At 37.8% G+C, this 25,474-nt stretch overlaps 1 protein-coding gene across 7 annotated transcripts in view; it reads right to left on the bottom strand.

The window, feature by feature from the left end:
* Positions 1-24,926, bottom strand: part of Ghr (growth hormone receptor) — a 260,632-nt gene extending 235,706 nt beyond the window's left edge. For 4 of the 7 annotated variants that reach the window (XM_013152807.3, XM_063257859.1, XM_013152809.3 and 1 more), the window contains exon 1: positions 24,743-24,926. The gene's annotated coding sequence lies outside the window, so the exon portion shown is untranslated. Of the gene's footprint in view, positions 1-24,116; positions 24,328-24,742 lie in introns of those variants that run through there. The other 3 variants (XM_063257860.1, XM_063257861.1, XM_013152810.3) reach the window with 2 other exon arrangements.
* Between the last annotated feature and the right edge of the window lie 548 nt (positions 24,927-25,474).

The raw sequence follows: 25,474 nt of genomic DNA, 5'->3' as shown, positions 1-25,474 counted from the left end.
GGGTCTGCCCAAAGCAGACCTGACTGTAGTAATTCTCATTCCTTGTGCTTTTTCATGTTCCTTATCTAGTCTATCCTGCTTACAGCTGGCTTCCCTCAAATTGCACTCTTAGGTCTCACTTCCTGTGCATGAATTTTTATGTTTTTTTTTCTCCTCTTTTCAAGTCCCCTCTGTAAACCCTAGGAGAGAGACCTTTGGAGCTGAAAATAGAGTCAGTTCTGGTGGCTGGAAAGTCTAAGATCAAAGTGCCAGCCAATTCAGTTTTCAGTGAAGGTTGAGATAGCTGACTTCTCACTGTGTCCTTGTGTGGCGGAGAGAGAAGCCTGGTATTTTTCTCTCTTTTTATGTCTTTTTTTTTAAAATTTTTCTCTCTTTTTAATAAGAGCATTAGCCCTTTAAGATAAGGCTTCGACCCTTATGACCTCAATTAGCCTTTAGCATTTCTTTCCAGGCTGTAATTCCAAATACAGACACATTGCAAGTTAATGGTTTCACCATGTCAATTTAGGTATAAACATTCAATCTGTAACACATTGCTAGAAAGTGCTAAGACCCAAGATTTGAACTCTGATTTCAAAAACTCAAGCTGGATTCATTTCTCATATTGTACCTCTCAAAGTATAAGGTGTATTATTTGAATTTTAAAGGCTATAATATTATCACTAATGGTTTAAAACAATGAAGTTATTTATCATATCCCTAGCCAAGCTAGCAAACACAAAGAAATAATCATTTTTCACATTGTTCTAGCATCATAAGAATTAATCTTTTATTTTCTTCAGTTAAGAATCCTTATATTGCTTAATATGACTCTTAATATATGATACTGATTAGAAATATTTACAACAATACTGCGAATTCCTATTTTACATTTTATATCAGGTAACAAAGTTTAGTTACCAATCTGTAACTGAAATCCAGGTAAGAACTGACAGTTTGAAACTAAAGTATAAGCAGGGAGACAGATCATTACTGTACTGGGAATAGTAAAAGATTAATTTATTACTGCCAGAAAAAAGTTGTTTTATAGTGTGACTTATAGTTTCTGAGTTTAGCATCATTTTCTTCCGGATTAGCTACTACTGAAAAGACTGTAGTATAAACCTTCTCTTTAAGCAGAGATTTTTATTAACTCAGTTGAAATAAATAAGAGGTAAAGCTTGTATTAAGAAGTAACCTCCAAAAAACTTAAAATTTATTCTGATACCAACATAAAACCCTTAATGAATGTTAAAAATACATTTACAAATTGTCATGTACATTGTATCTTATAGATGTATTAAAATACTTTAACATAGATCTCCTAAGCTTCTTTCCTATAAATCTTAAAAGATTATAGAACACAGAGCATCTGTCCTTTATTATCTGCATAAAATTACTCTAAGAGCTAATGAATAGTATTTTGCAAGTATTAAAGTTCACTGTAAGAGCTTAAGCTATTAATTATTATATGTGTCAGAGACCCCTATGAGAAGGTTCATTTTAAAATAATTTTTTTAGCTGAACATGGTGCTACACAGCAGTAATCTCAGCACTCTGGAGGCATAGACAGGAGGATCATCCTAGTTCAAGGACAGCCTGAGCTACATAGTGAGTTCAAGACCAGCTGAACTATATAGCGAGACCCTGTCTCAAAAAAAATAAAATAGTTTTATTTTCCTCTACTATATGAAAGACAAATAAGTTTGTTGGATAGGTGAAGTACTTAGTGGAGATTACACACCCCAGCCTTTATGTTACTGTTGTCATTGTCAAATTTGCCAAATTAGTTATATTTAGCATTAGTTACAGTAAATGTGTATACATACCATATACACATAGATATTCACATATTTAAGTATATACGTGCACATACATGTCAGCATGCATATATGTACTTGCACAGAGACCAGGAGCAGCATGTGGACTCCTCTTTTTCAGTTCTTTACTTTTTTACAGGTAGCTATTTTTGCCATAAAAATAAATAAATAGTTATGACAAACAATGAATGAAAGCTCATTCTTTTTAATTACTTAAAAGAGAGATATTGTCTCTCCACCCCACCTCCTGCACCCAACGAATCTTTTACTGCCAAGTTAGTTTGGCTACAAAGGAGAAAAGTTACTTAGCATGCCAACTTACTGAAGAGGCTGAGCACAGTGCCCATATATAAGCAACCTTTCACAATAGAAATGGCTTTGACGGGAAATTAACCCATTAACTTTACCCATGATATCTAAAGGAATTTGGCAGAAGTTATCTTGAGACAACATGGAAGGAGACTACTGAAATAAATGAAAATGAACTTAACGTTCAACCTAGATGAAAGAAAATCTCAGTTTTCAATCTAGAAATGTTTCACGGATGGAATTAATTCCCTTAAGTGTTAAAAAGCTCAATGAATAGGTGGCCATAGGCAAGATAAGTCTATTTTATGTTCTACCTCACAATCAGTATATTGGTACCTAAGATTCACATGGCATTTCCTAAAACTGCTGAAATATACCTTAATTCATTATCATACTTAATCCAGGAACTATCCTGGAGGCTAAGGTTAGCAATATTATAAAATTTCCATTTTCCATCAAGGAAATTGAGACAAAAGGCTTAGGGTCACATGGCAAGTAAGCAGTTTGCTTGGACTACTGATGCCATTTTATTCTTTGTTCTATCTTAAGTAAGCGAAGTTGAGGATGGCTGAGTATGGAGAGAATAGTCAAATAAATTCAACATTTTTGATGCTACATGCAATTATCAAATGTCGCCAACATCTAAAGACAAAAACAACGTATCAAGTAAGTAACTAGAGGGACTAGGGAAAGATAATATTTAATAAAACATAACAACAGTGTGCTTAGGGCTCATCAAAATCAGTACACATCTGGATGTACCAAAATAGCTAACAGTGGTCAAATTATATGAGTTAATCAATCTCACTTCCACTAGCTTTGAAACATTGGAAAATAAATAAAAATAAAACTTAGAGAAATAGTGATCCTCACCTGTAAAGCAAGTATAAAAATAGCACCTATTTCATAGGATAGTTGTGAAGAATAAATTAGACTCTTGAACACTATTAGTATATGAATGATAAATACAATTTTTATCATTGGCATTATATAAAACTTATAATATTGATAATGTTAATTTCTAGCATAGGTAGACATATGGAATTATTCAGTTTGAGTAAGAGGTTCCTCACAATTTAAGTGCATATTTGCAACTAGTGCAAACTAGAATCCTATGAATGCAAATAATCCCCCGTAAATCCCACATCCAACAGCTCCTATAAATCATGTATACCAGCTGTTTCCACCCAAGCTTTTGCTCTTGGTAGTGAAAAACCACAAAGATGAAAGTCAAGGAAGCTGGAGAGGGCAAGAATCTCAGTCTTCCTTCAGTAAATGAAGAAACAAGTAAGGAAAATCTCTAACAATTACTCCTTTGCTGCCCAGAGAAAGCTAGTCATGTCCCAATTAATGACCCAGCTCCCAAACAGGAAAGATAAAAAAAGTGCATGTGAGTTAAGTCTCATTAAAATCCTTAAAAATGAATTATATCCTCTTCCCTCACTCTGCTCCCTCTTAATTGCAAAGTAGATGTCCTATACACAGTGGCGGTCCACTGTTAATAAGCTGAAGTGCCCCTTCCACTGGACCCTGGGATTGGTCCACATTTAAAGATTAATTTTGCTTTAATTTCATATGACAAGTAGTTTTTACAGTTGTAGCTTGTTTACCACCATTCTTCTGGTTTTGAAAACAAGCAGTTCACATAATTTGAGCCTTGAATGTCTAGTTGAGTTTCATATCCAGGCATATTGGTACATATCTGTAATTCCAGCACTCTGAGACACTGAGGCAGGAAGATTCCAAACTGGAGCCTGGCCTGTGCCATTCAGTGGTTTAATGCGATCTTGTCCCAAACATGGAAGTCCTGGGTATGTAGCACAGTATAAAGCCTCGGGTTCAATACCAGGTATCATAAGAAGAAAAAAAAATGTTCTCTGCTTGCTTCCTCAGACTTACAGTTACAAATCTGATCTGGTTTACGAATACTATAGATAAATGGACAGAAATAATAATTCACAGATTAAGGCAACCTGCTGCTAGCAGGAAAAAAGAACATAGATCTAATGCTTCAGACTTCTTAGTCCACCATACCTTTAAACTCTAAATTTCTACCAATAATCTGAAGTTTAGTTTTCAGTAGAAATATGAAAATACTTTGCTGGCAGAAGTGGCAGTTCTTTAGCCTGGAGTCCTGTGTTTTTTCCCAGCTTTTATTAGCACACACTTGCAGTACTAATTAATTACATTCGCTGAATTGAATTGGTAAATCTACCTAACACATTTCAATTCTCCCTGCCCACCCACCTGCTGGAGTCCTTTCTAAATCTAGTGTCTATCGTGCAACATTTACAGTGAATTGTAAACTGCATGAAGACAAAATCTTGCCCACTATAATCCCTGAACCTTAGTAAATACTTGTTCAATGAATGATTTTATGAATTTTTCAAAGTTCTATTTTTCTACGAAGTAGAAAGTACAAAATCAACCTCATATAGAGACATGACAGTGAACAGATGAATTCACAGGACACAAATGATGACATATTATCTGCCTAAGGGCATGGATCACTTAGGTTGATAGAGAACCATTATAGCAGATGAAGAAATAACAGACTTGGTGTTCACCAGAACCCATCTCATTATATTTAAAGCTTCCTTTCCAACAGCACAAAAAGATAACTCTTTTCACACCAGTATCATCATTGCCTCTAACTCAGTCTCTTTACTTCCTTGCATGCTGAACCCTTGCGGATACCAACATGTGGTGGAGAACTGCCACATTCAGCTGATTGTTTGCACTTTTAAGTATTTCTTTACAATCCCACTAGGGACAACTGTCATCATCTGTGGATTGTAGTATTGCTAAATGTTATAGTTGCATCTGAAATGGCTTGATGATAAGCCCTAGACTCCATTTCCTTCTATGAAGATGTTGGCAAGATTTTACTTGTTGTGTAAGACAAGTTACTGCTCATTTGGCTTACCACGAATAATAACATACCTGTCTTTCAGTGCAACTTATCTCTTTCCGTTGAATTATGAGTTGTATTTCTAAAATAGCAAATCCAATTGTGTCACTGATATAAGAAATTCTGGTGGCAGCTACCTACTCATTTCCAGAAAAGGCCTAGATCCCTGATAGGACACATGAACCCTGCCTATTTTCTAGCCCCATTTCCCCTCATCTGTCCTCCAAAACCTCCTGGCCCAGTCACTTCAAACCACTGTACATTTCCATAATGCCACATTCTCCTTTATATCTGTGTTTATGGACTCTCCCTTTTTAAAAAATGTCTTTTCCCAGCTTGGGATATTGGTATCAGCTCTCAAGTTTGAGTTCACCCTGGGCATGTATAACCAAAAAGCAAGGACTTGGGTCAAAATTAAAAATTAAAAATTAAAAATGGGCTTGGAGAGGTGGCCTTTCAGTGCAAAGGCCTTGGGTTTAATCTCCCGTACAGAAAAAAACAACAACAACATTTCTTTCGTTTCCTTTTCCCACATTTTTCAGACAGTGACCCCTTAGAGAATTAAGAATCACCTCAAATGCAAATTTTTCAAGGAATAGTCCTTCCAGGTACAGTCAGTCTTTTCTGCCTTCATCCTCCTGTTTCCCACTAAGGTACATTATGAGTACAGTTATATGAAAAGCCTAGGTTTGGGTCTTCATTGCATCCCTAGGGACTGATTCACCTTGACTCACACAGTGCTAACTTCGAATAACTGGTGCTGCCCACCTGCATAGATGAGAGGACAAGATGGACTTTCTCTGAAGTTCTGCCTTCCGTGGCAGTGAAGGCTTCTTCCCACAATGAGCTGCTAGTATTCATGGTTATTTTACTTATTAATCTGTTAACTTCCACTTCCTATTATAAGTCTCTCTTGTCTAGAGAATGGAAAAGGGATCTATCAGGTTTCAAAATACAAAGCACTATCCCCAAGAGATAAGGATTGGAACGTACACTGAAACAAAGAAACAGAAGCTTGATTCCTTACTTCTTTCAGCATAGTGCTTGACAGAATATTGCTTCTTTATTCAGCATAATGCATGACAAGAAAATGTTTCATGAATGGAGCTACGTTTTTCCCATCAGAAGACACTACTGTAGACAATCTATCTTGATATTTAAATAGAGATCAAGAATATTTTCGAAAATTCATCACTAGAGACAGAAGGCATTGTCATGACAAGTTTATGAATTTAAAAATTAAAAACACTAAACCATTATTCCTGGACCACCAAATTCTTTTTCTAGGAAAACAAGATGATCATAAAGGTTTTAAGTGTATACAAGTAGTTATGAATGCTCTCAGAGAGGGATATTTTCTAATAAGATCACCCCCAATACTTTAGAACTTGATGGTGGCACCGTTCCATCAATGAATCTGAATCATGATTGATTCATGTTTCTATTTTATGGATTTTAAAAGATACCACAGTTCTTTCAAAATGAACACTAACAATTACAGTGCCTTTGAAACTGGTATCATCAAACAAATTCCTCAGTTTGAAAGCCTGAAAAAATTGAATCCAAAACAGAATAAATCCATCAACTTCTAATTACTGAATGTTCAGTGTAGACCCATTCTATCCATCACATGGCTACCACAGAGAATACCAAGTCAACACACTGCTGTTTGACAAAATTAAAAAATCATAACACAGCCTTGCAAAACAGGTCCCTTCTGGTTTGAAAATGTACTTTGTCCTTCCCAGTAAGTGCTTAGAGAGAACTTACTTTTTGTAGCAAAACTACAAGAGAGAGTAGATGCACACTCTGAATTCAAACCACACAGAATAAGATGACGTAGACAAGAGAAAAAGTGGGAGAGTCTTAATAAATGTGCCAATAGAGTATTACAGAAAAAGGAAGAAGGATCTTGCAGCTGAAAGGAAAACAGCAGAAAAAAAGGAAAACTATCAGGAAAGATAAATTCTATATTTGATTTCAGCCCTGTAAGAATGAGACATATATAAATAAGAGGGAGAGGGGGGAGAGAGGAGAAGGAGGAGAAAGAGGTAGAGGGAAGGAGGAAGGGGAGGGAAATAGAGAGACGACTTTGTAGGGAACAGCATGAATAAAAGTTGCTGGTAGAAACAGTATATTGTGAGAGACAAAGAGTCCAGTTTGAAGCTCAGCAGAAAATACAGATGGAAAGACAGATTGGATGCACATAATAGAGCTGTGACTATCAGGTTAAAAAATCTGAAATAAATTCAGAGGCAATAACAGTTTTCAAAGCAGTGATTAAAATGACAATTATTTAAGAATAGTGTGGAAATATGTGATGAAATTGTAAGGAGATAAATAAATGCAGTGGAGGTCTTTGCCTCTGATGCCAACCCAGGGGTGAGTGGAAAACAGTAGTGAGCCTACTGGTTTATGTTTACAGCTTGTGTCTCTTAGAACTCTGTTAATTGCTTGTAGCTTCTCACAAAGCTCATCACTATGAAATGTCTTGTCACTAACACCAGGAATTCTGGATACCTTCTGCATGAACAGAACTATTCTAAGTATTAGCACTTATATGTGCCATAACATTACATAATATGTTAGTATAGGGCTGGAGATACAGCTCAGTGGCACGGCTCCTGCCTGGCAAGAGGGAGGTCATGAGTTCCAGTCCCTGTATCAAAAGAACCCCCCCAAACCAAAATATGTTAACATATATCTATATAATATCCATTATACTGATGTGAATAATATGCATATATATATTATACCAATACATGATAGCAATACATAATATATATACACACATACACACTCATATATATATATATATATATATATATATGAAACACATAGTATACAGATGCTTCCTTACAACACTGCGAGTAGCTCTTTTGTAAACATAAAGCTTGCAGACTGCCTGGTGCTAGTGACAAGACATTCATAACAGGTATATGTATGTATACATATATATGTATATTACATATATTTTAAAAATGTCATGCTCAAAGGAAACTAAGTGTACAGTATAACTTCTATACTCTACATAGCACCTGACATGTATTACATTCATAACAGCTATAATTGGATTCTTTTTTGTTGATGCTTAATCCAGAGAAGATAGTTTCCACAACCGTCCTTCGTGTGGTGGTTAATTTTATATGTCTACTTGCCTGGCTCACAGGTGCCCAGGTATGTGAATAAACATTTCCCTGGATATATCTGTGAGAGTGTTTTGGATAAAATCATGTTCTGTCTTGCTTATGAAGTTTGGTCTGTTTTCAGTTCTCAAAACAAACTGTCTCGAGTTTATATACATCGGTTTCAGTTCTCAAAAATGCCAAGCATTTTTCTGAATCCTATTTCCTCTGCCCAGAATGCTATCCTCCTCATTTTTATTCCTTCAGTCTCCAACATCACTGTCTTTTGAAACCTTTCCCTAGCCATTGAACCCCAACATAGGTCAAGTTCTCCTTTATGTTTATTTCACATTACTTACAGCAGTTTTTAACTACACCTGGCTAAGTCTCATCCTGAAATCATGAAACTTGGTAGGTCTGAGTCTAGGTTGCTTATTATAATATGCTAGCACACAGTCCACTGCCCCCCAGAGCAGAGTGTAAATGCTCAAAAAATATCCGCTTGATTAATGATTTTAGTATGTGTGTCAGTTAATGAACAAAAGAAATGATAAGTGACAATCATGGTAATGATGAGTCGTGGTCAAACTGGTGCTATTGTTGAGTGTAATTGAATATAAAAAGTGGCACAGAAAGCTCAGCAAACTATCTGTCTCCATCACACTGAAGGGCAAGGACCAAGAGGGTTTGACCTGTGTTCTCAAACCTGGGCAAGAAGCACCAGCACTGTTACTTTGTAGCCATTCTGAATACTAAACAAGAACTACCCACATCTACCTCATGAATGAATTCCTGAACTAACTTAATAAATATGTAAGAAAAAACTCACGTTCACACATTAGTAAAACAGCCGATCAAGCAGGCTCTTCTGTAAGAATTTAAAATGCTATAAACTCAGTACCTCCCTATGAACTCACACAAACACTTACGTGTTTCCCACTTTTCAGAACTCATCTCTGGATGAGTTAATGCTAGGATATTCCTAAACCTTACACAAATTTATATGCTTAACTCTAAAGATATTAATCAAAGTCCAAGTCATTTATTAAACTTCATGTGGCCATAAAGCAGACTTAATGCAATTTGTTAAGCAGAACAAACCAAGAAATTCCTTGACCTATGAACTATCAGAGCCCCTTTGAAAAACTGATTAAAACCACTGGAGAAAAGGTTAAAATTCAACTTAGTTTTATATCCTTCTTTAAATCATGGAAAGTGCAAGCATGGTCCTGACAATTTAAGACTATAAACGATAACTTATGAAACAGAATACTTCCTGAATTTTCCCATGAGGAATTTTTAAAAGTTCAAAATGCTATCTTCAGCTGTGTTGTTGTTAATATTCTTCCTTTTGAAATCATGGACTGTGAAAGCAATTGTCCTTTGACTTACAAAATTGCAAATTCTTGAGAAGTCTTTATAAGTATTATACTCATTTGTCATTAATATTTGCACTACTTAAACATGGAAGCTCATTTTTTCTGAAAAAGTATCAATGTTTTAAATTTTAAGAATAGTGAATTTAAGATAAGGTCCTTCTCAAAAAGTGACCAATGCAAATATTAGGCCAAATTAGTTATCAACTTCTCCATAACAAATTACCCTAAAACTTAGCAGTTTAAAAGAACAAATACGGTTTATCTTTGTGACTAGTGACCTACGAACAGATCAGCTGGGTGGTTATGGCTGATGATCTGTCAAATCATTGATGGATACTACAGTAAACTCAAGGGTCCATTGGAGCTAAAGGCTGCACCTCCATGCTGATTTTTTTTTGTAGGAGCTGTCAGCAAAGGGCTTCAGTTTTGGACTGTATACAGCGCTGAGGACTTCAGCTCCTCATTTGGTGCTGATCATTGAAAATTCCTCAATCCGTTTGCACCTAGGACTCTCCACAGGGAATTTTGAAACATGGCAGCTGGAAATCCCAAAGAGTGATTCAATAGGTATGGGAGGGAGAGCAACAAAGACAGCAGCCATAGTGTCTCGGAATGATCTGACCCCCAGAGTTCTGCATCTTCACTTCCATTTTATTACATTCATTAGAGATGGGTCACAAAATCCAGCCCACATCAGAGGGGAGGGAAGTTAATGTCATTTCCTGAATGAAGGACTGTCAAAGATCCATCATATAGGCAGCGGTTAGGAGCATGAGCCTTACACGCATGGAGAAGCAGGAAAAATTTTTATGGCACTCTATCCCAAATGTGGGTCCTTTAAAAATTATTTCACTTCTCTATGGATCTTGAGGTTTTGCATGAGATTAAATAATATAGTATGAAAAAAAAGACTTGAGATAGCCTCTGACCATAGTAAGAACTTCCTGAATTTTGCCTATGTAGCAATGATTGAGCAAATAATTTGAGTGCTTGTCAAGTAAAAAGTACACAGTCATTTGTTCTGTAAGTGCTTATAATCTACCACTTACAAAGTTCAGTTTGAAATTTAGACATAGAAAGTTTGTGTGATTTTTCCTCTACAAGTCAGAGGGATTTCTAGGGAGGCAGACAGAAAAACATCCTATGCAACGTAAGAAAATATATAAAAATTTAAACTTTTTTTAATAGAAAAGTGAATGTCTTTTCGACTTGTTTTATCAAATGCGTTATATATAAACAGATGAAGGAATAGACTCTGTACAGTTGGAGCCATGCTGAATAGCCAGACTAGCTCTATAGTCTGGATACCCCAGTGCCCCCTGAAGTGGTTTAGTGCAGTGCAGTTTGTAAATGTGCATTCACAGACTGTGCCTGTAATTGCATGTACAAAGGATAAAAGGTCATGGTTTAAAACCATACAATTTTTTTGTATATTTAAAAATACTTTATTTTTTAAATTTCCCTTAATCCTTCCTTTCCCCATCCATTCATCTCTGTGTACTTCCATTTTGAAAAAAAAATCTTCCTCACTCTTAGTATCTTTTATTTTGCTCTATATTTCATGAAAAGCCCATGCCAACCTAATGTTACCATACAAGTAAACATCCATATATCTGTTCTAAAAGGTAATGCTATTTCTTCTTCACAACTGTGCAATGTTTCAAATGTTGGAGTCTAAAAGGATTACCTTCTAGTCAATCCCTATTCACTCCTTCTAAGGAAAAATAAAAGCCCATTCTCACATAATGATTTTAAAAATTTTATTTTTATTAGTACATGTTTGCAGCATATACTGATTACATTCATTATGGGGAGATGGTACATGTACATAGCCTATTATAATTTTATGTCCCCTCCCCCTTCCTCAAACTCTTGGTCCCCTTCACAGTTACAAAAAGTCTACTTTTCATATCTTAGAAATTATGCCTCATTCTGAGCCAATAATTTGAGTTTCATATAGACTTTATGTTATTAGATACTAACTCTAGGCTTCCAACAGCTTGTAATCAAAGCAAAAAATAAACAAAAAACCCCATAATGCCCATTTTAGTCTGAATTTAGAATTAGAGGTTAAAAAACTTCAGCATTGGTTAACCTAGATACCCATGTTGTTTATCTTCCCAGAGTCAAAGCTCAAATAATTTACAAGAATTCTTACTTCTGAACTTTATGCCCAGAGTTCCAAGGCAACCGAGGATAATTTTCAGTTGGGCCACAGCAAATATAAAGATTAGTCAGATATTTTATTAAGCAGACCAAATCCCTTATGAAACACTTAAAATTTTTTAAAAGGAGTAACTATGGAAATACCGAGAAATGGAGATCAACTGCTCAAACTCTAACATTTTACAAGATGATAAAATACTTTTAGTTATTACATAACATCAATGTTCTGCCCTTTGGAGTTACTTGCTTTCATGTGTATTATTGGCCCTGTATCAAAACATTATTTATTAATGAAGTGTGAGTGAACTGGAGATTTTTCAAATCAGTTATGCAGATATTTGGATATTAGTTACAGATTTTACCAATGGAAGACACACTTTGAAAGTGACCTACAAATTCAAGGCTGGCACTTAATCTAGTTTGATAATGCAGAATTTTAAAATATTCTACCTCTTGAGTAAAGTCACAAAGGATCAGGGTTGAGCAAGTCGAGAAAGTGAGAGTTATAAAAGATTGCAGGCTGTGGGGTCAGAAAAACACGTTCGAGTCTCAGCTTTGTGATGCATTATTTGTGACTCTTTGGGCAAACAGTTTAACTGCCTTAAGTCATATTTTTCACCTGTCTGTTCCTAAGGCAACATACCTCACAATTAGCAGCAGCGACGTGACATACACATACAAAGCTAGGTACGCTGCACAAACTCAGTTATAGCCAGATCCAATGTGTGACTCACCATTTTTGGCCCATTTTTGGGGGGGAGGGCTATTAAGGGTGAAGGGAAATTGTCTTAGGTCACATGTAAAATATATAATATAGTTTATATAAATAACAAACTTACTTTTTGAAAATATTTTTATTGTAACATAAAACAGAGAAGAAAGTGGGCTGCAATTTGGATATGGCTGGGGTAGGGTGTCCTGATTCACATGGGACATTCAGGTTCAGCTACACTTAACCCTATTAATATGGTTTTGCTCTTTTGCTTTGATGATACTAATTTTGAGAACACACTGTATACTCATGATGTTGGATTTGAAAACACTGAATTTGTCCTACTAGATTCTACTCTCATAGGTGCAAAAGCCAGTTACTGAAACACGTGAGAAGCCCAGATAAAAGAGCATATACTGAGTATTTAAAAACCATAAAATTCAATATGATATAGTATTCAGAACTGAATCTTAGAACAGGAAAAAGGACATTAGTGGAAACATTGGGGAAACTTACACAGTCCTTGGTTTAGTAGGAGTATGGTTGATTTATTACTTTTGAAAAATATAAGTAATTTATAAACTTTAACATTAGGAGAAATTAGATGAGACATCCGTGTGAACTCTGTATAATCTTTGAAACTGTTCTGTAAATCTATAATTAGCCCCAAATAGTGTAAAAAATTATAGAATATTATTCAACGCGAGTTACTTTTCTTCCCAACCACACACCTCCTCACCCCTATTTCATACCACCTAATTTCTAACTCCCAGTCCTACATTTCTTGGCCTGATGATTTGCTTTATTCTACTCAGCACTAGAGCCCTGGAGTTAATGACTGATGGGAGCTGTTGGGTGAATAAAGGTTCTAACTTTTTAGACTTTGGATGAGAAGACTCTGAGATGCGTGCTTTGCCAGCTCTGTGTCTCTTCAAAAAGATTAAACTTCTCTGCATACCAATGTGGGCAGCTTGCTTACAACACCCTCTTCTGACCCTTTTCCTTCCTCCTTTTGCTTTTCCAAATGAACTCCTCTTACTTGAATTCTTGTCCAATGATCTCTTTCTGTTCTGGAGGAAATCTACACCAAGTCATTACTTTGATCACCATTTCTGCATATTGGTAGTGAAGTGACTACCGAATGTGGCAATTCAAAGTTATTTACCAGGAGATTTATAAGCATCCTGGATTATTTTTGGCCCTTGGGAAAAAAATCTTGCATTTCATTCAGAGAGAAAATCCTCATTAAACTGCAAATATATTAGGAATCGACATATGAAAGCCACAAATTTTTGACACATGCAAGGCAAATAAATGTTTGGAAAACGCAAATAAAACTTCCCATTGATGACTAAAATACATTCAATGAACTAAAATTTACTGAGCATTTTCTAGAGCAACGATGGTGAACTTTTTAGAGATTTCTGTAATAACACACAGCCCGCTATGGCACGCATGCCATAGGTCGCCACTACCGTTCTAGTGAAGCCAACAGAAACTGACTCGTTTTGTCACAGAATTGGACCAAAAAACCCACAAAACAAATTAATAAGCATATAATGTTAGTGATAAATATTGTTCAGAAAATAAAACAGGATCACGTAAGAGTGTCATCTAGTTGTGAGTTTTCTCTAGTGAGGATTCAGAGAAGCACTTTCTGGGCAGCTGACACTTAACCTAGGCCTGTACAACAGGAAAGTCAGGCTTGTATCAGTCTATATTTACTGATGCTACTTCGTTGAAATCTTTGTTCCATCAAAATTTGCCTACATTTTGGAAATAAACATAAATCTAAACCTGAAAAGCGTGTAGTTTTCTTATACAAAGTATACCCATGTGTTTGGTTAAAAATAGGGAGCTTCTTCATTGATGATGTCTCCTAAGGCATTTACACTTACCTAGGAAAATACAGAATAACTTTGGATTTGCTTTAAAATATGCAAGGGCGGAGTGGAAAGATGAAACAAGATTATCAAAATATTGGTGACTTTTGGAAGCTGTGTAATAGGTACCTGGGAACACAAAATACTATTCTTTTTTTTTTTAATTTTGCAAGTGCTTAAAATTTCCTGTAATCAAAAGTTTTAAAGTAAAGTAAATATCTGGGAAATTCAATAAATTTCCAGGACTATAAGATTTTTACCTCATCAAATTTTCATCAGCAAATTAAGAAGTTAAGCAGAGATGGTAGCCAAAGGAATCATGAAACTCTAAGGAGACACTCATTGCTAAAATGATCACAGATTACTAAATGTCCTTTCAAGAGAACATTGGTAATTATGAGGATTAGCTAATTCTATAGGATTTTGAGTTTTTGTCTTTGAAGATGCTATTTTCCAGCTATGAAGAGTCAGAAATTAACTTATAGAAAATAATTTTGCCTATATAAATTCAAATCGGTTGTATTAAGTATAACAGATCTGCTTTTTCGGTGCATTTTAATATTCCTTTGTACATGAATTTGTGGCTTTTTTTCTCTTTTGAAATAGTTGTAAAACTTTTTCAGATCCCATTAATTAACATCTGTTCACTGTACATCTGTAAGACAGCCCTAAATTTACCTACCTTTAAAGAGACTTATCCTTTAACAAAGAGACAATTTTATTTATTTATTTTTTTAACAAAGAGACAATTTTAAAGTGCTCATATAATGGTAAATCATGAACCTATGTCCAAGTCTGCATATTTCTTACAAGTCAATGATTAAAACACTGTTAGTCTTCTCTGTTTGACTTCCTGTGGGTTTTCAATCTTACAGCAGAACACCAAGGGCTGTCCTTTAGCCAGAAAACTCTTTCACAACACCCCACCAGTCCACTGACGAACTGGATATTAACCTTTAATTTGCCAAAAGAATCACCTTGTTTCAAGTGAACATCTCATCACTAGAAACAGAAATCTCTCTGAGAAACATATCAGGAATGATTTCTAGAATGGATTTTAAAATTCAAGTTTCATAAGCCTCCCATAGCTATGTGGATATATTAGCCTGCATTTTTGTTACAATGGCAATAGTTTTGGGGTGACAGAGGAGTCACAAAAAAATCTCTGACCAGCAGTAACTTTGTTTCAATACTTCAAACAAAATTATCACTTCTGGAATTTATGGAAGCCCTAATTTGTTTTATAGAAGAATGATGGAGAGAAAATAAAAACACAGTAATTGGTATCTAGTGGGCATTTTATAGTAAAGGCTCTAAATTTCACTCTCAGACCATTTCAAATGGTGCTCACTGCAGAATATTCTCTCTCTGCAGTACTCAGCATGTCCAGGCACTATTTCAACTCAAACTATAACATTCTTCTGATGAATCACTACCCGCACTTTTTAGATAAAGTAGAGAGAATTTCATTAACTTGCTGAAGTGCAGAAAGATAGTAAATAAAAATAGGTAGAACTGGATTCTAATCCAGTTGGTTAAGCCAAACTTGTGTGATTCCAGTCTAATCATTGTCCTTTTTGAATACTAACCTCTTTATGATCTCACAGGTTTTCACATAGTAACTCAGATTTGCCAATCTTAATTTATAGCAAATCTGTGCATGTTCCCATTATGGGAGATTGCTGGTCAAATATCAGGTTTATTAATCCACCTGCTAGGATAGTTACCACAGCTTTGTGGTTTGGGTGTGGCCCCCAAGGGTTTACATGTTGAAATTTGGCCCTCTTGTGAGGTTAAAAAAGGAGGGGTGTGTTTATTTGATTCAAATAGAGCCTTTAGCTGCTGAAAGGATAGATATGGCCATTCAAGTAGAGCATCCATGAATGATTATTCCTGATTTTATAGGAAGAGAAAGACAAGAGAGAAGAGACACACATCCATGCTCACTGTCTCTTACCATATGATACTCTGCTGACTGTGGACACTGACAGCAAGAAGACAATTACCATGTGTGATCTGCTGCCTGTAGACCATATTCTTAGCTAAATAAACCTATTTTCTTTTTTATTTACCCTATCAGTGATGCTATGTTACTTGCATTGGATGACAAACTTAAAATGCTACTTGACTCTTAAATACTTAGTTATTTTTTTCACTAGTAAGACAAAATACATGACACCCAAAGTTAAAGGAGGGCAGGTTTATTTTAATTCATAATTGTAGGGGTTCAGTCCATAAGCCGCTGGCTCCAAGGCAGGCGTGCAGAAGGAACTCGCAGAGAGAAAGCAGTCATGGTATGCCAGGAGGATGGCAGAACGTCTGCCTTCCATCTTTCCCTTTATTTTTCCTTCCAGGCTAGGGTTATAAGGACATTGGTTGGTGCCACCCCCACCCAAGATGGGTCTTTCCATTATGTACTCTCAGAACTATGCTGAACCAATCAGTGGACCAAAGTTGTTATCACACACACACTCTTAATGTATGTTCACACACCCTAGATATAGCTATCTCCAAAAAAAAAAACCCACCTAAGACTACAAGAGGCTTTGAGGGAACATCTAGATACAAGCCATATGTACCATATTAACAGGAGCTAATATGATGCTGTAGAGTTACTGACAGAAAGTTAGAACTGAGTTATCAGTCTCACTACCAGTCTTAGAAGGAGGTCTTGTCACCTTTCAAGGACTCTCATTGCCTCCCTTTAAGTAAAACAAGGATGTTGAACTTGCAAGTTTCAATAGAGGTCTAAATGGCGTTTAGGGAAGCATAATTCTTTCTTCTCTAGGTCTGCTCCTGGCATTGTACACACTGACTCTGGACATTAAAAGCTTATAACGTTTTCCAGTTCTTACAACATCCAAATGCCCCTACGTGCTACCTAGCACAGAGCCAGCACTTTGGCTGAGAATCTCTGGTAGATGACCTGAAGCTCTGTGCAGCCTTGTGGCTCTGCTGGGTCAGCTGTCAGAAATAGCATGTGGCACAAAAGTGGGAGGGGAGCAGGGAATCTCGGGCTAATTCATTGTAAGACCAGTGCAAGAACACATTCTTAAAAGGAAGTCACATTGGTGGCATCTTTAATAGTTTTTTTCAGAAGACTGCTAAAGAAAGGAGTTTTAAAGTTCAATTTATACAATGTTCAGAAAGTAGAAACACGCAGAAATACCTGCAGCAGCCACCATCCACTAGCAAGCACTATGCTCAGGATGGTTTCCCCAGAAAACTTCCAAATGTTTCAAAAGGTAGAAACAGGATTCACCTTTGGAAACTGGTAATCAAATCTTGATACCATTATTAATCTAAGGAACCAGTAACAAATTTACATTAGAAGTTTATCTCCCACTTACTTTCTGATCCTATCAGCAACCTTCTACCTCTAAACTTTACACATGTTTATTGTCAACAATTCAATTTCTCAGCATATTTTACTGCATACTAAATCCAGTTATAAAATATTTATTGAGCATCTATGAGAGCAAAACATTGTTTTGTTAATATCCCTAAAGGAAATAAGATGTTATATTGCTTCTTTAATCTTTCTGGCTTACTAGGTATAAACATGGTATTTTTCTTCACTCATCATCATCTTGCCCAGGGATCCTGGTATATTCTTTTATTTCTAATGGGAAAAGCCATAGAAGAGGCTTTATCTTCAAAACTTTTTCATAGTTCACCATTCACATATTTTGTCAGATTATTCTTCACTTTGCTTTACCAAACTGAGGGCTTATGAAATAATAGTCACTCATCTTGACATGTCTAGGGAAGCAACTGATATGATAGGAACCAAAAACAAGCTACTTTCTGACAAACGGCAAGCAAAATGGAAGTTTGTATTTCCTACTAGCCCCCATCAAAGTCTAGAAAATGGCTGGGGATGTGGCTCAGTAATAGAGCGCTTGCCAACCTATGTGAGGCCCTGTATTCAATCCCAGAACCACACACACACACACACACACACACACACACAAATAAAACCAAAATAAAACAAAGACCAGATGAGCTTACTGTATCACAAAAAAGTTTTTAACCTTCTCTTTCAACAAGCACAAGGAAAGAATCACTTCTAACTTTGTTCTGCAATGATCATGTACCATTTTTTTTTTTTTACTATGGTAACTCAAAGGGAAAAATGGATGTATTTTTTAATACAATAAGTACATTTTAAAAGCAAGAGAATAAAATTTTTTGTTTGGATCAATGATTTTATTATATGTCTACTCTACTAACGAGAGAGAAGGGATGGCGGGTTTATATTTTAAATTAGAGGTTATTTTAGTTTTTTTCTAAACTTGTCTGGAAAGACAAGTTTAGTGAATGTCTAGCAAAGAAGATCACCTAACCTAGACACATGCAGAAAAGGAACGAGTTCAATTTGCATCTTTACGGGTCCCAGCGCTGAACGAGGCTTCCTGGGGGATTCTCTATTACCTGTTTGGAGTCCCATGAAGAGAGCTTCTTCTTTGGATTCTCTTCTAAGTTGAAGTCCAAACAGAGAGGCTCACAATCTAAAGAAATAGGATTCTGTGGGATTATTATATTAGTCTAATGAAAACTAGCTGACGTCTAGTCCATATCAAAGAAGATAGTCCTCATCAATGAACTACACACATCTGGAAGTTGTAAGAACTCCATGGAAGAAATTATCCACTGCTTTTGGAATGGAGTACTTGAAAGTAAGTTTAGATAATTAAAGTCACACAGCCCAGCACTTTCTGACAAAATCATTCTCTTTTTGAATTGTTAAGTACAATTATTCTAACCTGAGGCTCCATTCACTGATATTTAAAGGTAGGGAAGAAGCATTAAAGAAGTCAAGACTATCAAATAAGAACTCCATTATCCGTCATCTTTTTTCTAAGAGTGTGATGCTCACTGTAGAATTTCTTTTGCTTAAAACAAACAACAACAAAAGAAAACCACTTCAGAAAGATTTCCTGTATTAAATGATGAGTTGTATTGTTTTAGAATGGAAGCAGGAAGGACCGTTGTGAAAATATGCACTAACATTTTAATCTGTTTTATCTAAGTATTTAAAAAATTAATGACAAAGGAATAAAACAACCAGACATATTTCTTGATAATTATGCCCCAAATCATTGCATAACATTAAATAAGTGATATAAGTTAAAGTTCAACTATTCAAAGCATTCGTTAGTTCAACTAACACTTTTCCCATATCTGCTTTTTATAGCATTCAGTAATGAATGAGAAAATATATAAAAGATTAAAATTTAAAAGACAGACGTAAAGTAGACCATGAAACTAAAACTCATCAACTGAGTAAGTGAGCAAGAAAGATTCAAGAAAAATGTTAAAGGAGCTGACTGAAAGACAAATTTGAAAATTAAATGCATTCAAACCATAGCCCTAAAGTAATTTAAGTAATAATTTTATTTATCATTGCTCTTTCATTTGTTTTTTTAATATGACAGAAATATGAGGCTCAGTAAGTTTAGTTTGCTGAAGTCAAAAATAATGCCAAACTAACGTAGTCTCCATATCAAAGGAGAAAATAATTTGCAATTGCATACCTTAGCACTTAGCAATGGAACCACTGTAATTTGGGAGTTGGATGTAAGGGACAGAATGGTCAAGCAAATTTCGAACTTTAAGAAATATATATTTTCTTATCATGTCTTTCTTTCTTTATATGAGAACAGAAAAAAAATCAGTGAAACAAATGTACATGAGTGGCGATCATAATGCAAAGGGATACAGTGAAGAATCTCACTGCAAAACACACACGTTCGTAGACAAAAACAATTTTTCCTAGAAGCACAATGATATCATTGTTTTCTTGCCCAAACCAATGGTCTCCCCAAAAGTAGGAACTTCCAATGGTCACTAAAGTTAGGATATATGACAGTTTGGTTTTCTCCTTCTTTCTGCATCTCTCCCTAAAAACACAGTGATTTCACATGCTGACTTGTTGAATAAAGGAACACTGTCACCATCATCCACTATGAACTTCTCTTGCAGGAAGATGCTCTTCTAATAGATTCTTAGTAGATGACATGGGAAGCTCATAATTTAGTTAGGATACTCAAGGCAGATTCACACAAGATAAACCAATCATACAGCATAGGTGCCTAATTACAGATCAGAGATGGTACAGAGCTCGTGTGGTAATGCTTCAGTCCTGAAAGACAGATATCATTTTCACAGAAACAAAACTAAGTCTCTTCTGAGCTGTTCTGCATGTGGGTGAAAAACCTGAAATCAGTGAACCCCAAAGTGCTATCCTTTGAGCTACACACCTGAGTATTAAGCCACCTGGGCTTCTTTTTACAAGACAACAAGAATTTGGTAAATTTGGAGTAACAGAGGATCTGATTAATTCCTGTCCAGATACAAAACAAGTCATGAAAGCCTCAGTTTATACTGATGCTCTGATATAGTTGCTTACAAGAAAGTAAGCAGTTTCAACTTCCCTGTGACATTAGCAGGTTGTTTATCTCCTGAGAAAAAGCAGGTCATTCATTTAGTCACGTCCCATATATACACCTCAGGTCCCAGTTGCCTAAGGAAGCATTTCTGTCTGATGTACTTTCACCTCATTTGGGACCAGATGGCACACTTTCTGGGGCTCAGACAGAACAGTCTTCAATAAATGCTTGATTGCTAGTACTGACTCATGTTCATGGAAGCAAACATAATGTGGTTTGTGAGAAAATACATCATCGTCTCTACCTATCTATAAATCCAGTTTCAACTTGCTTATCTTCAGAACATTCTATATCCAGAACTATTTTGGTTGGCAAACATTGATAGGAAGAAATTCAAGAGTTATTTGCATGATTGATAGAATTTTATTTACCTGTCCATTATCATACCTTCCACAGGTTTATAGTAATTTCAGGCAAGAAACAATTATTATTAAACTATTACTATGCTTTGAATATAGGTGAATAATAATTTGAAAAGACCCCAGGTTATTACTTGGCTTACAGGTTTGAAATTTTTCAATGGTGTAATGAGATGGTTAAAACACTCACGAATATTAAAGATAAAGAATATCCACAAGTAAGGATTCTAAATCTGTGTGTTAGACATCATTCAAGGTGGAGGAAGGGGGGACTCTACAGGAGGTAAACAACTGTAAGAACAGGCAAAAACAAATTAAGAAACAAGGAACACATGCTTGCTTTCAAACAGTATGCTCAACAGGAAGAGATCAGATTTATTATGTGAACTCCCAGCAACTGAAGGGTAGGCAAATAGATGTAAGAAAACATTAATTCAGTACAAGGCAGAACTTTCTAGAAATTAAGCCTTCCTAGAAAGAACTGGGCAAGGATATTTGATGTTTGTCAAATAATTATTTCTAAGAAGAGATAGACTGGCCCATTTTCCTGCATATTGAAATAGAGGTTGATGTGATTACAGTTACTTTTTAAATAAGTTATCCTAAGCAGCCACTTTATTGGACATATTATTTTTATGATATTTGTTCCAGAATTTTTAAAATCACTTTCCAAAAAGACAGCTTACATTGCTTTATTTATACGCTTGACTGAGAGGCTGACTCCAGTTTAATCAAACTTAGATACTTACCAATTAAAGATAAAAAAGATGATTAGATGATTTGGATCCTGATATTACTTAAACTACTACTACATATATTATAGATTACTGGGCTATGTTCTGATACTGAGCTACAGCTCAGTTCATGTATTTAGTAAAGGAGATGGGGGAGGGGAGAGAAAGAGAGGAGGAAGAAAAAGAGGAAGAAGAAGAGGAAGAAGAAGAGGAAGCAGTAGCAGCACTGGATTACATGAACACACTAGGAATTAGAAGTTATTTTCATTATTTTTATTACTGACATTACTGACTGAAGGCAAGCAAGTCTCCATAATTTTGCAGTTTACCAGTGTAACGACCAAAGGATCTTAAACTTTAGCTTGTCAGATTAAAAAATACAGCTCACATCTATTTTATCTAAGCTATACAACTGCTGTCCCACACTCAGATTTATCCTTACATTAACAATGCTTACCAGCAGATAGCCAAAAAGGCTGGCCAAGTTGGACCAACTTCAAGACTTCTTTCTACACTGGGTGCTTCATGTACTTGGCAGAAGTAGGCTGCAACTGTGGCTTCATTTATTACATTAAACTATAAACATCATGTCCTGGGTTAACAAGACACTCAACATGACAGTACCATAGGTTACCAGGCGCCATAAACATTTGTTAATGCAGGCACCAGAGATAGCATAGCAAAAGCCCGTAGTGTCCATTTTAAAGTGGCTTATGATGTGCACACTGCTGTTTGAAAACTAATAAAGAAAAAACATAGCCCCAGACTGTGGCTAGAACAAATATTTGCAAGGTAAAGTTATGCTCACTTTGGGAAAAAAATGAACTCCTGTCATCACGTTGGCATTGCATTTATAGGCTTATTTCACGCCTTTGCCCCATTAAGTGTTGAGCTTTCTTTGGTATTTTGGGGGACCAAAACTATAATTTCATGGTGATATATTTATTAAAAAAAAAGTCCTGAATGTTGACTCACTGCCTCTCCTTAGACTATTGTGAAGCCTAAACATTTTAAGGGTGGAAGAAGATGAGAGCTGAGACAAGCTTTTTAAGATCCAGATGATGTCTTCTCTGTGTTTGCAGGCTAAAACCATCCTTCCAGCTGGCTCCAAAGGTCTATCTGAAAGCAAACTGCAGATGACAGGAGGTCCTTTGACATCGAATCAGAGAACACTGACCTTTGCTTTTCTCTAAAGGAAAGAATACTGTGAATCTCGGAAAAAAATAGATCCAGCAACTCTATTTCCTAAGTCATTCTATTCAATATTTCAATTTAAGGAAATGTTTCAACAGTTGTCATCTCCACGGGAACCCAGAAAAAAAGATTTCGAGATTGATGTAGAAGGAAAATTGCCTAGAACACCAGTTGCTGCCACATTTCATTTTTGTGGGAAAAAGTAGATGAACTTCTCAAGCACACTTCAAAGGGTTTATAGATGAAGATCCCTAAGACTACCTATATACTAGACAAGGTCAGTGGCACCGTGGGACTCTCAGATGCACAGCCTCAACCAGCCCTTGTCTCTGAGGTCCAGTGTTATATATGTATAACCTTAAATGTCGCGCCATTAAGTTCCCCTGAGAACTCCAGAAACCCCACTTACACTCCCCTGTCCTGCAACCTCTGCGTGCATCCCGCCCCTCCAAGGCAACATGAGTTATGTCAAAGCCTGTTGTACTTATTCCTATGCAGGAACTCCTGTGCCTTTCAACCCGGTGGCCTCCCATTACCTTGCCTGTTCCTTCCAAGGTCTTCTGACCTTACAAATAAGCAGGCAGCAATTCTGTGGTCTCCTCCTTCCCCAACCCGAACGCCCTGCTGCCTCAGGAGCCAGCACACCTCCCAGGCACTCACTCGTGTGTGTGTGTGTGTGTGTGTGTGTGTGTGTGTGTGTGTGTGTGTGTGTGTTGGGGGGGGCACACACAGAACGCACGCAGGCACACTCATTCAGCACACACACCCTGCACCAGACCACTAAGCCTCACAGCCCAATCTCAGCAGATGTGCTCCTGGGCTCAGCATAAAGCTCTTGTCAGGAAACAGCCTTCCCCCGCGACCCCCTCCTTGGTTGACTCTGGCCCCCGCACATCCGCGCCGCCTGCGCGCTCACTCCAGAGCTGCGGCTACCCCACTCACCCGCAGCCTTCAAGCTTTGGTGGTTCTGTCAAAACTTTCAGCTCTGGCTGATTGCAGAACCACGTGTGTGTCCAGGGCTGAGAGAGTTCAGCTTGCCACAATTTCCACCCGCCTCAGTTCATTGGAGACTGGTGGCCCAGACTCTACTAACCTCAGCTCCGCCAACGCCAGCGGCCAGCTGCAGCCCGCACAAACATGCAACAGGCCGCGCACGGTGTGAGCTCGGTGCAAGGGCTCACTGCCCGGCCTCTTTCGTCCCTCCAGGCGCGCAGCTCCAGCCCTCTCCAGCGCTGAAGCAGCAGCTTCAGCAATTCCTGCCCCAGCCTGGCAGGCTGGTGATGTCAAACAGAAACACACTCGCAAAACTTCTACGACTTTAACACAACTGTCTTGGGAGGAAACCCCTCCTCGCCCCGCACACAGGGGGCGGAGCAGACGCCTGAGTGGAGATGGTTCTCTGGTCGCCGCCCCTCGCCCCCAACTACCTTCTGCTCCCATCAGCTTACACACACACACACACACACACACACACACACACACACACACACGTCCGTAGCACGGATCGGGTTACAACAAACCATCAGCACAAAACAACTATTGGGGAAGGGACCACATCCCACCCTCAAGTTACCTAGGAAAAAATCTGTGTAACTCCGTAAAGCAGACCCCCCTCCATTTTCATAAACAACTGGCACCACAGGGCTCACTTTCAAGCTCTTTGGCATAAAGGGGGGAAAATAAGAGCCCGACTCGCGGAGCCCCCCTCCAGCACTATACCTCCAAGCTTCGCCTCGCAAGACGGCGCGAGTTCGCGTCCGCGCGGGGCCGATGGCGCGGGGGCTCCGGCACGGCTGGTCCCAGCCCGGGGTCCCCGCCGCCGCCCGGGCTCAGCAGCAGTCTCCGCCGCCGCCGCTCCCTAGACCGCCTCCTCTTCCCATGGCTGCGCCCGGCCTGGCAGCTCGCGGGCTGTCAGGCTCGGGGAGGAGGCAGGGGGCGGGGACGGGGACCGGAGGACGGCGGGAGGGAGGGAGGGTGGGAACGCGGCCGCTTGCACCGTTCACCGGGGTTCACCTCGGGCCAGGCCCGCAGCTTCCCGGATCCCGGCTAAGGAAGCAGAGGGAAGCGGGAATTCAGGGCCGCCGCTTGCAGGAGAACCTCTGGGGAGAGGCAGAGAGCCGCCAGGGCCACGCATTCCGAGCGCTGGGATGGAGCCTTCCCCGCCAGGAGTTGGGGCTGTGCGCGTCCCTCTCCTCTGGACTGCGCGGCTCCTCCTAGAGGAAAATACTGGTAGCTGCGGAGCACTTCCTCTCTGCTCTTGCTCCCAAAAAGAAGGCAAAACTCAGAAGACTGTTAAGTGTAGTCAGATTTTCAAAGGGATGCTTACTGAAAAGTTCCCTGCTTGGAGGAATGGCAAGAAAACCAAATAAAAGAGCTTGGAGGAGCCTTCCAAATATTACCTACTCCTCTGCCTCTGATCTCTAAATTCCTCCTCACTGGGCTCAGTGAAAG

Source organism: Cavia porcellus, unplaced genomic scaffold (genome assembly GCF_034190915.1).
Source record: "Cavia porcellus strain 051 isolate PalLab524CR breed Dunkin Hartley unplaced genomic scaffold, mCavPor4.1 scaffold_11, whole genome shotgun sequence".
Classification (NCBI taxonomy): Eukaryota; Metazoa; Chordata; class Mammalia; order Rodentia; family Caviidae; genus Cavia; species Cavia porcellus.
Note: the sequence above shows the minus strand (reverse complement) of the source record. Positions and strands in the feature narration are given on the sequence as shown.